The sequence below is a fragment of the Macrobrachium nipponense genome, chromosome 24 (assembly GCF_015104395.2).
Source record: "Macrobrachium nipponense isolate FS-2020 chromosome 24, ASM1510439v2, whole genome shotgun sequence".
Lineage (NCBI taxonomy): Eukaryota > Metazoa > Arthropoda > Malacostraca > Decapoda > Palaemonidae > Macrobrachium > Macrobrachium nipponense.
This window is the reverse complement of record NC_061091.1, coordinates 41,299,860-41,308,399: the sequence shown is the minus strand read 5'-3', so window position 1 is coordinate 41,308,399 and position 8,540 is coordinate 41,299,860.

Genomic DNA, 8,540 nt, shown 5'->3' with positions numbered 1-8,540 from the left:
GCGGTTTTATTCCGCAAGTCGTATGATAACATTTCCGCGACGTTGATTGTTTGGGCTAGTGAACCCTCTGAGTAAGCATGAAAATGATGGTGCATTTCATTCAACGAAACAGCAAACCTCAACAGGTCACTCTTTAGGTTAAGACGTCATCCTCAGAAAGAAAGATCGCCTGCATATCTACTTCTATGACTATATTGCTTGCGGTAATGAAAACGTCTTCTGTTCTTTCTACAATAGTGCCATGAGTAAAATCAAATTTTTTTGTTTTTTTGTTTTAGCGCTCCCTTACACACGACAAAGATGTCTGAACGAACAATATCACTCCTAACAATAACAGATTAATTTTGGAAACCGAATGGACGTATCATACGTCGGCTCAAAAAAGTTTTTTTAAAAATTCGCGGAAAAATACTTACAGGCCTACCAGCCGAAAACTTTTGTATCACGCGCCTTGGGGGATGCTGGGAGTTCACGGATCAAGGCGTTGTTTTGTTTACAATCGCTACGCAGGCGCGCAAGCGCGAATTTCTTTCTTATCGCACTAAAAAGTATCAGTGACTCATCTCAAAAATTATTTCGTCACTTTGGACATAATTTTTGCACCCATTTTTAAATTATCCTTTACATGAAGTATTATATATGAAAATGTGCGCAATTCATGTAAAATACAACAATAAAATACTTCATGATTGTAGCTTTACCAATTTTCAATTTTGAATTTATCATATAAATAACGATAAGTGCAAAAAATTTCAACCTTTGGTCAACTTTGACTCTACCGAAATGGTTCGAGAAAACGCAATTGTAAGCTAAAATTTTCTTATATTATAGATAATTATTTCAATCACTTGCCTTCATTTTGCAACAAATTGGACGTCTCTAGCACAATATTTCGATTTATGGTGAATTTATGAAAAAACTTTTTCCTTACTTTCGTGCGATAACTCTTACAATAAATTTTTCCTGCGATTGTCCTAATGTTTGCACCCTTTTAGATTTGCCGTTACATAAAGTTTTATATATGGAAATGTGCGCAATTTCATGCAAAATACAACAAAAAACAACCCATGGTTGTAGCTTTTATCAGTTTCGAAATATTTTCATATAAATAACGTTAAGTGCAAAAATTTCAACTTTCGGTCAACTTTGGCTCTACTGAAATGGTCGAAAAACGCAATTGTAAGCTAAAAACTCTTATATTTCTAGTAATATTCAATCATTACTTCACTTTTTCAACGACTTGGAAGTCTCTAGCACAATATTTCGATTTATGGTGAATTTATAAAAAAAAAAAACATTTTCCTTACGTCCGCGCGGTAACTCCTCCGAAAAAATCAGAAATTTTTTTTTTGTGCGAATGTCGAAATGTTTGCACCATTTAAAATTAGCTGTTACATAAAGTTTTATATATGAAAAAGTGCGAAATTTCATGCAGAATACAACTAAAAATGATTGAAGGTTGTAGCTTTTCTCTTTTTCCGAAATATTTGCATATAAATCGCGATAAATAGAAAAAAAACCACGTTCGGTCAAATTTAACTCTACCGAAATAGTTGAAAAACGAAATTGTAATCTAAAACTCTTACGGCCTAGTAATATTCCGTCATTTTTCTTAATTTTGAAACAAATTTGAGTCTCTAGAACATTATTGTGATTTATGGTGAATTTTTGAAAAATATATTTACCTTCACTCCGCGCGCCGATTCGCGGCCGCAAGTCTCCGAAATACGTACATCGCATTATCCTAATATTTGCTCCTTTTCATATTAGCCGTTTTATAGAGTTTCATATATCAAAATGTGCGCAAATCCATGAAAAATACAATAAAAAATAATTGAAGATTGTAGCTTTTTCCATCTCTGAAATATGTGCATATAAAAAATATATATATAAAAATTTTGACATTCGGTCAAATTTAACTCGTCCGAAATGGTCAAAATCTGCAATTCTAATCTAAAACTCCTACAGTATCGTAATATTCAGTCATTTGTTTTAATTTTGAAACAAATTGAAAGTCTCTAGAACAATATTTAGAATTACGGTGAATTTTTGAAAATAACATTTGTTTACGTCCGCGCGTTACGAATTCGTACATCATTTTGTGATAATATTTTTCCGGTGTTGCTTTTATTGTTTTACTATGTATTTTATATCAAAATTATTGAAATTTAGTGTACAATACAACGAAAAAAAACGTAACTCGTTAGCTTTGACCGTTTTTTGCACAGCGTGATTTGAATACAATTATCTATTAATTTTTTTTTGCAACCATATATTGCTTTTTTTACATATGATAATGATATTATTTTTCATTTCTGATGATTGCCTACTAAACTTCAGGCAATGAGAAAAAAATGAGCCAAAAATGAACTCTTAATCTTCAAAACTAAGTGCGCTGTGACTTTTTGAAAAAATTATTTTTTCCGCTTCCGCGCTCACTCAAAACCGGCACCGGCATTCGGGAGAGGTTTTGATTTTTAGGGCTTCGGCGTAAAAGGGTTAAAGAAAAATGTTTACATACAAATATTATACATATATAAGTTACTATACAAATTTCATAGATACAAAAATTTCCCTCACTTCCTTCTACCCTTCTTTTTGATTTCTGATGTGCGCCAGTGGAACGATTCTCATATCAGTGGGTTGGGATACGTTTTGAACTCTAAATCTATTGGCCGTTAATATTTCTAAAATGTTAAACGGGCCTTCAAACTTAGGTGTTAGTTTGTAGTTGATTCCTTTGCGTACGTACACTTGTATGTATACCTTATCGCCCATGGCATATGTTTTAGTTGGTTTAGCAATTTTATCATGATTTCTTTTCATTATGATTTGTGATTCTTCTAGATTCTTACGAAGTATATTATAACGACTTATGCTTGCATCCATAACCTCCTTTAGAGGATTTGATAAATTGGTTGTAGGTGTTAATACATGGAAAGGCGTTCTAGCTGGGGTACCGTACAGTGCCTCGTGCGGCGACATTTTAATAGATACATGATATGAGTGATAAAGAGTGCTTAGTACCGCAGGTATGGCAATGTCCCAGTTGGGGTCCATCCCCCCTAAGGTGACCCTTAAAATGTTTAAAACCTTACGATTTGCTCTTTCCACTAGCCCGTTAGACTCTGGGTGGTAGATCATGGTATTGATTTTCTTTATGCAAAGGAATTCACACAATGAGTTAAGGAAGTGATTATTGAACTCTCCGCCAGAGTCGGATATTATCATGTGTGGAATTCCATGTTTACAAATGTAGCACTCGTAAAACTTCCTAGCGCACTCGACTGAGGTTTTAGTTTTAAGCGCTATCAGTTCGGTATATCGAGTCAGGGCATCTATGATTACTAGGAGGTGCTTATTTCCTCTGTCCGACTCGTAAAACCCTGTTAGTAAATCTAAGTGTACTCTTTCAAAAGGTTGATTGGGCGTGGGATAAGACCCTAGGCTGACAGGTGTCTTCGTGTGCCCTTTGTGTTCTTGTCAAGTGCGACAATTAGCTATGTGCTTTTTTATATCTGTAAGCATCGTATGCCAATAAAATAAGAATTTGGCTTTCTGTGACAGGATGGAGAAACCCGGGTGACCATGCAATGGATTTGCATGCAACCAATTTAAGACAGTGGGTATAAGTGAGATTGGTACCACCACCTGGTCGTTATTCAGCTGTGGTGTGTTACGGGTTTTCCTCGTCACGGATCTACACAGGATATTATCCTTGATTATATAATTCTGCTGCTTATACCTTATATATTCCTTTTCCTTAGGATTTCCTTTTAAAGCGTTTATGATTTTTTCTAATTGCTGATCTTTTCTTTGTTCTGTCTGTAATAGTTCAGCACTCCAGCCCAGATCTTCCTGTTCAGATATAAATTTAACAATAGGTATGGATGTTGATATATCTATTAATTCAGCTAATGGCTCCGTACAAGATGACGCGGGGTTGCGTGATAATGTGTCAGCAATGATATTTGCTTTCCCAGGTAAATACCCAATCCTCGCGCCAAAGTCTTGGATGATCATATGCCACCGAGTTCGTTTTGGGCTGTGACTAAAGCCTTTAAAGAAGTCGGTTAGGGGCTTATGATCAGTGAGAACCTTGACGTGATAACCGTATATTATGAACTTAAAATGCATTAGTGAATTAACAATAGCGAGCCCTTCCTTGTCTATTACTGCATATTTACTTTCGGAAGGTCTCAGTTTACGTGAATAAAAATCTATAGGATAAACTGTTTGTCATATTGCTGAAGCAATACCCCACCTACTCCTAGGTCTGAGGCGTCTGTTGCAATAAAGAATTCCTTACCGAAGTCAGGAAATTTTAACATAGGGGAACTACACAGTTCATCTTCCAAGGTATCAAACGCTTGTTGATGTTTCTCAGACAATATGAAATCTACGCCCTTCTTTATAAGATCGGTTAGGGGAGCAACTATGATTGAATAGTTGCGTATGAAACGCCTATAATATCCACTACATCCCAGAAATTGCTGTATTCCCTTGACGTTAGTGGGTATCGGAAAGTTACGGATAGCCGATACCTTATCGTGGACTACTTTAAAACCTTGACTAGACACCGTGAAACCTAAATAGACTAGTTCTGTTTTGAAAAATTCACACTTACTTATCTTTACCCTTAGGTTATGCTGCCTTAGTCTTTGTAGCACTAGCTCTAATTTACGTAGATGTTCTTCTAAGGTATTAGAAAAGATTACAAGGTCGTCCATATAGGCATGTAAGATATCCCCTAACATGTCTCCAAACACTATGTTGATCATTCTAGTAAAAGTTATGAGAGCACAACGTAAACCAAAAGGCATACGCAAAAATTCATAATGTCCCCTGGCTTTGCTGAAAGCAGTGTATGGGATACTCTCTTTTTCCAACGGTATCTGGTGGAAACCCTTGAGTAAGTCCAAACTGGTAAAATATTTTTTCTGACCTGGTAAAGATAGAATATCGTCAGTACATGGCACTGGGAATCGGTCAGGGATCGTTTCCTCATTTAAGCAACGGAAGTCTACACAGATATGCCAAGTTCGATCTTTTTTCGGTACAACTATCAACGGAAAATTATAAGGGCTGTTCGATTTCCCAATGACTCCTTCTTTTAGCATTTTACCTACTTCATCATTTATCTCATTCAGAATTTCATAGGGAGTCTGTACGAAGGTACATAGATAACTTTCTGCTTGTCTTTTAACCTTATTTGGTGTCCTATGAAATCCGTTTTTCCTAAGGATCCATCCGTAGTGGAAAAAACATCATGATATTTAGTTAAAAGATCAAGAAATTTCTGCAGAATTTCTTTTTCTTGATTGTCTTTATTGATTTTATTTTTTATAGATTGCAAAAGGGATTCATCCACAACTGATTGAGGTGATTGATCTCAGCTACGGTAAGAATGCGATGTTTATAAACTTCCACATCCAAGATATGTTGATTTTTGTGAATTACTAATGTGGTATTCAAATGATTACAGACTTCGATGTTACATTGTTGTTGTGAGCCGACTGTATAAATGGCTTGTGTGACGGATAATCCGTGAGTTTTCAGAGTGTCGGAAAGGATTAACATCTCAGATCCCGGCAAGGTTTTCTTTACACGCACTAATATGTTCGAAGTTATGTTCGGCTCGAGAGTTTGCATGCAAGCTGATATTACGGGTGAGCGAGAATTCTGCTGGGTCGCATAGATTATTTCTTGATTCATGAGACAAGTGATTGGTTCTTCAACGTAGGTTACTATTCTATTAGTTGTCTCCTTGTTATCTAAAACTGATTTTAAGGTGTTAGAAGACTTATAGAATTTTCCTTTGATATACACGCCGTGTTTTGCAGGAGCTAAGGTAATGTTTTGAATGCCCATAGACGGGTATCCTATAATTACAGCGGGATACATATCAATGTTTTGTACAACAATAAAGGTATAGGAAAACGTATGCTTACTGACCTTGTACTGAACATGAGTTACTCCTACCACATTTAATTCATTATTTCCTATACCCGAGAGTCTTACTCCGGACTTCTCTATAGGGAAGTTCGAAAAAAGCAAATGATGAGTCCGCAAATCCATGATATTACGTAGACTACCAGAATAAAAAAATAATGTAAATGACTTGTGTTCTAAATTTACTGCGTGTAAGGTTGGGCGTAACTCATCTTGACTTATTATTGCGTGAATTTGTTGCAAATCTACGGGAACCTGCACTGATTTTTTGGATTTGGCCGTGTGTTTCATAGGAAAATCGATTGCCTCACAATGATCTCGTAAATGATTAAATGGATTATTTGATACAAAAAATGTTGATATGAATGACCCAACATTGCCCTCTCTCCCCCCCCCCCCCCCCCCCCCCCCCCCCCCCCTCCCCCCCCCCCCCCCCCCCCCCCCCCTGGAGCTTACTTACATGGTATGTGCTTTGTTTTGTACACTCGGAAAATTCGTCTGACCTTGCGAGTTCTGGCTAGACGGCCCAGGAACAGAGTTACTTGAAGCACGATTTGTTTGTTTCTGCTGTTGAACAGCATTACTGTTCGCCTGCTTCTTTTTAAAGTACTGAGGACCCTTCTTTTTGTTTTCATTGGCAACTGTTTGCGTGATTTTATGATTCTGCTGTTGATTCCGTGAGAAGCATCGATTATATGAATGAGTGGAACTGTTATGAATTGAACAAAAATGCGTCCGACAGTCTGAAATCATGTGACTTGGTCTTTTACAGTTATAACAAATCATTCCTGCAGCTTGATTATTATTGCCCACGTTTACTTGTGGTTTATTCTCATTTTTTGCAAAAACTTGAGTAAACAAGGGATCAAGGTCAGTACATTTAGACATGTGTTTTTTTTATCTGTTTATACACATCTAGTTCCGTACTGTTGGGCTGTAGCTTTTTGTCAAAACACTGCACTAAAGCTTCAGGCAACATGACTGTCGTAAATGTCAGATAAATCAACCGTATGAAATCTTTCACGGCGATATTGGATCTTGTAACCCACGCGGAGTTACTTAAGTTAACTTGATATTCATTTAGCCGGTCGGAAATTACCGCCGCCCGCTCTACAATGTTAAACTGAGTCATAGAGGCTTGGTTAAGGATGTTCCTTAAAGCCAGCACTACGTCTAAAGCCTCTTCACCGCCATATACAGCACGTAACCTAACTTTGAAACCGTCCCATGTAACTGCTTCTTGGAAAGAGACTCCTCTAAGATATGCACTTGCGTCTCCTTTAGCAAAGTCTATGAAGCTTTTGGCTTCCTGTAATTGTACAGATGGGTCTGTGATGCCTTTTGCATTTAAATGAGCGTCTACAGATGAGATCCATGCCTCAACGTTTTGAGGCAGGAACCCATTGACCCGACCTTGAAAAGGGACTATTGCTGAACTCGCACTGACAAGAGTGACTACATTGGGGTTACCCGGTGTGGAAGAACCAGCTACAGTAGTTGCCATGTTAACTCTTACTTTTTTCTTATCACTACGATTCCTTGCGATCCTATCAAAATATCTATAAGAGTACACACGACCACTACGTAAACGCATGTGAAATATAAAATAAAAATGTGTTGTAAATAATAGGAAAATCCCCCAAAAAAGATAATATTAATACAGATAATGTGATAAAGATATTTTCCGGAGAACTCCTGGAAGAAAAAACGATTAGCAACAAAGAGAAAAAAGAATCTGCGGGCGAGAACTCGTAGTTGAAGATTGATTCCTGTAATGAATGAAGATTAAGATTGCGGATAACTCACCCCAGGAATACTGGACGATCGACTCTTGATGTACAACACTTCACTGAAAAAACCTGAATGGATAAAGAATGTACTTAGCTTTGGTATATATGCGGAAAGAATGTTGACATTCTGATGATGTCATAGCCTCTCCCTCTCTCTCTCTCGTTGCAGGTGGAAGTGGTGGTGTCGTGATAACGTCACAGCTTCTCTCTCTCTCTCTCTCATGTTGCAGGTGGAAGTGGTGGTGTCGTGATGACGTCACAGCTTCTCTCTCTCTCTCTCTTGCGTTGCTTCCTCTTGACCTAATCTCTTAGTCCTTGCTTGTGATCGCGCGTTGTTTTCTATGATGGTTGCTTCCTTCCCGTTGATGGTCCGATGCTGCTTCGCGTCCGGTTTTTATTCTTGGAGATATGTGATGACAGTCGTTCACTTAAACGTCGATGTTGATGCTCGAATTCGTCTCGATGAAGGACATATCTTCGTATTCATAGGATGTTTACAGTTGCATGTTGATTGAAGATCCCGTTTCCTCAGTTTATTATTGATTTATAGCTGGGATTTGATGATTCGTTTCTTCGGTAGACGTATATGGTTCTTTTGTAATTGTAGATTTGAGCTGCCACCATTTCTTATCTCCCGCTTGTCCACTTATTATAATGGTGTGAGACAGCGACAGATTGTATGTATTTTCTTACGACTGTTATTCGTAAGCATTGTGGGTTCTACTTCTCTTCTCGTCTACATGATATCTAGTTGGTTCTTCTTTAGAATAAGGGAGATGACTCAAACGGATGATGTTT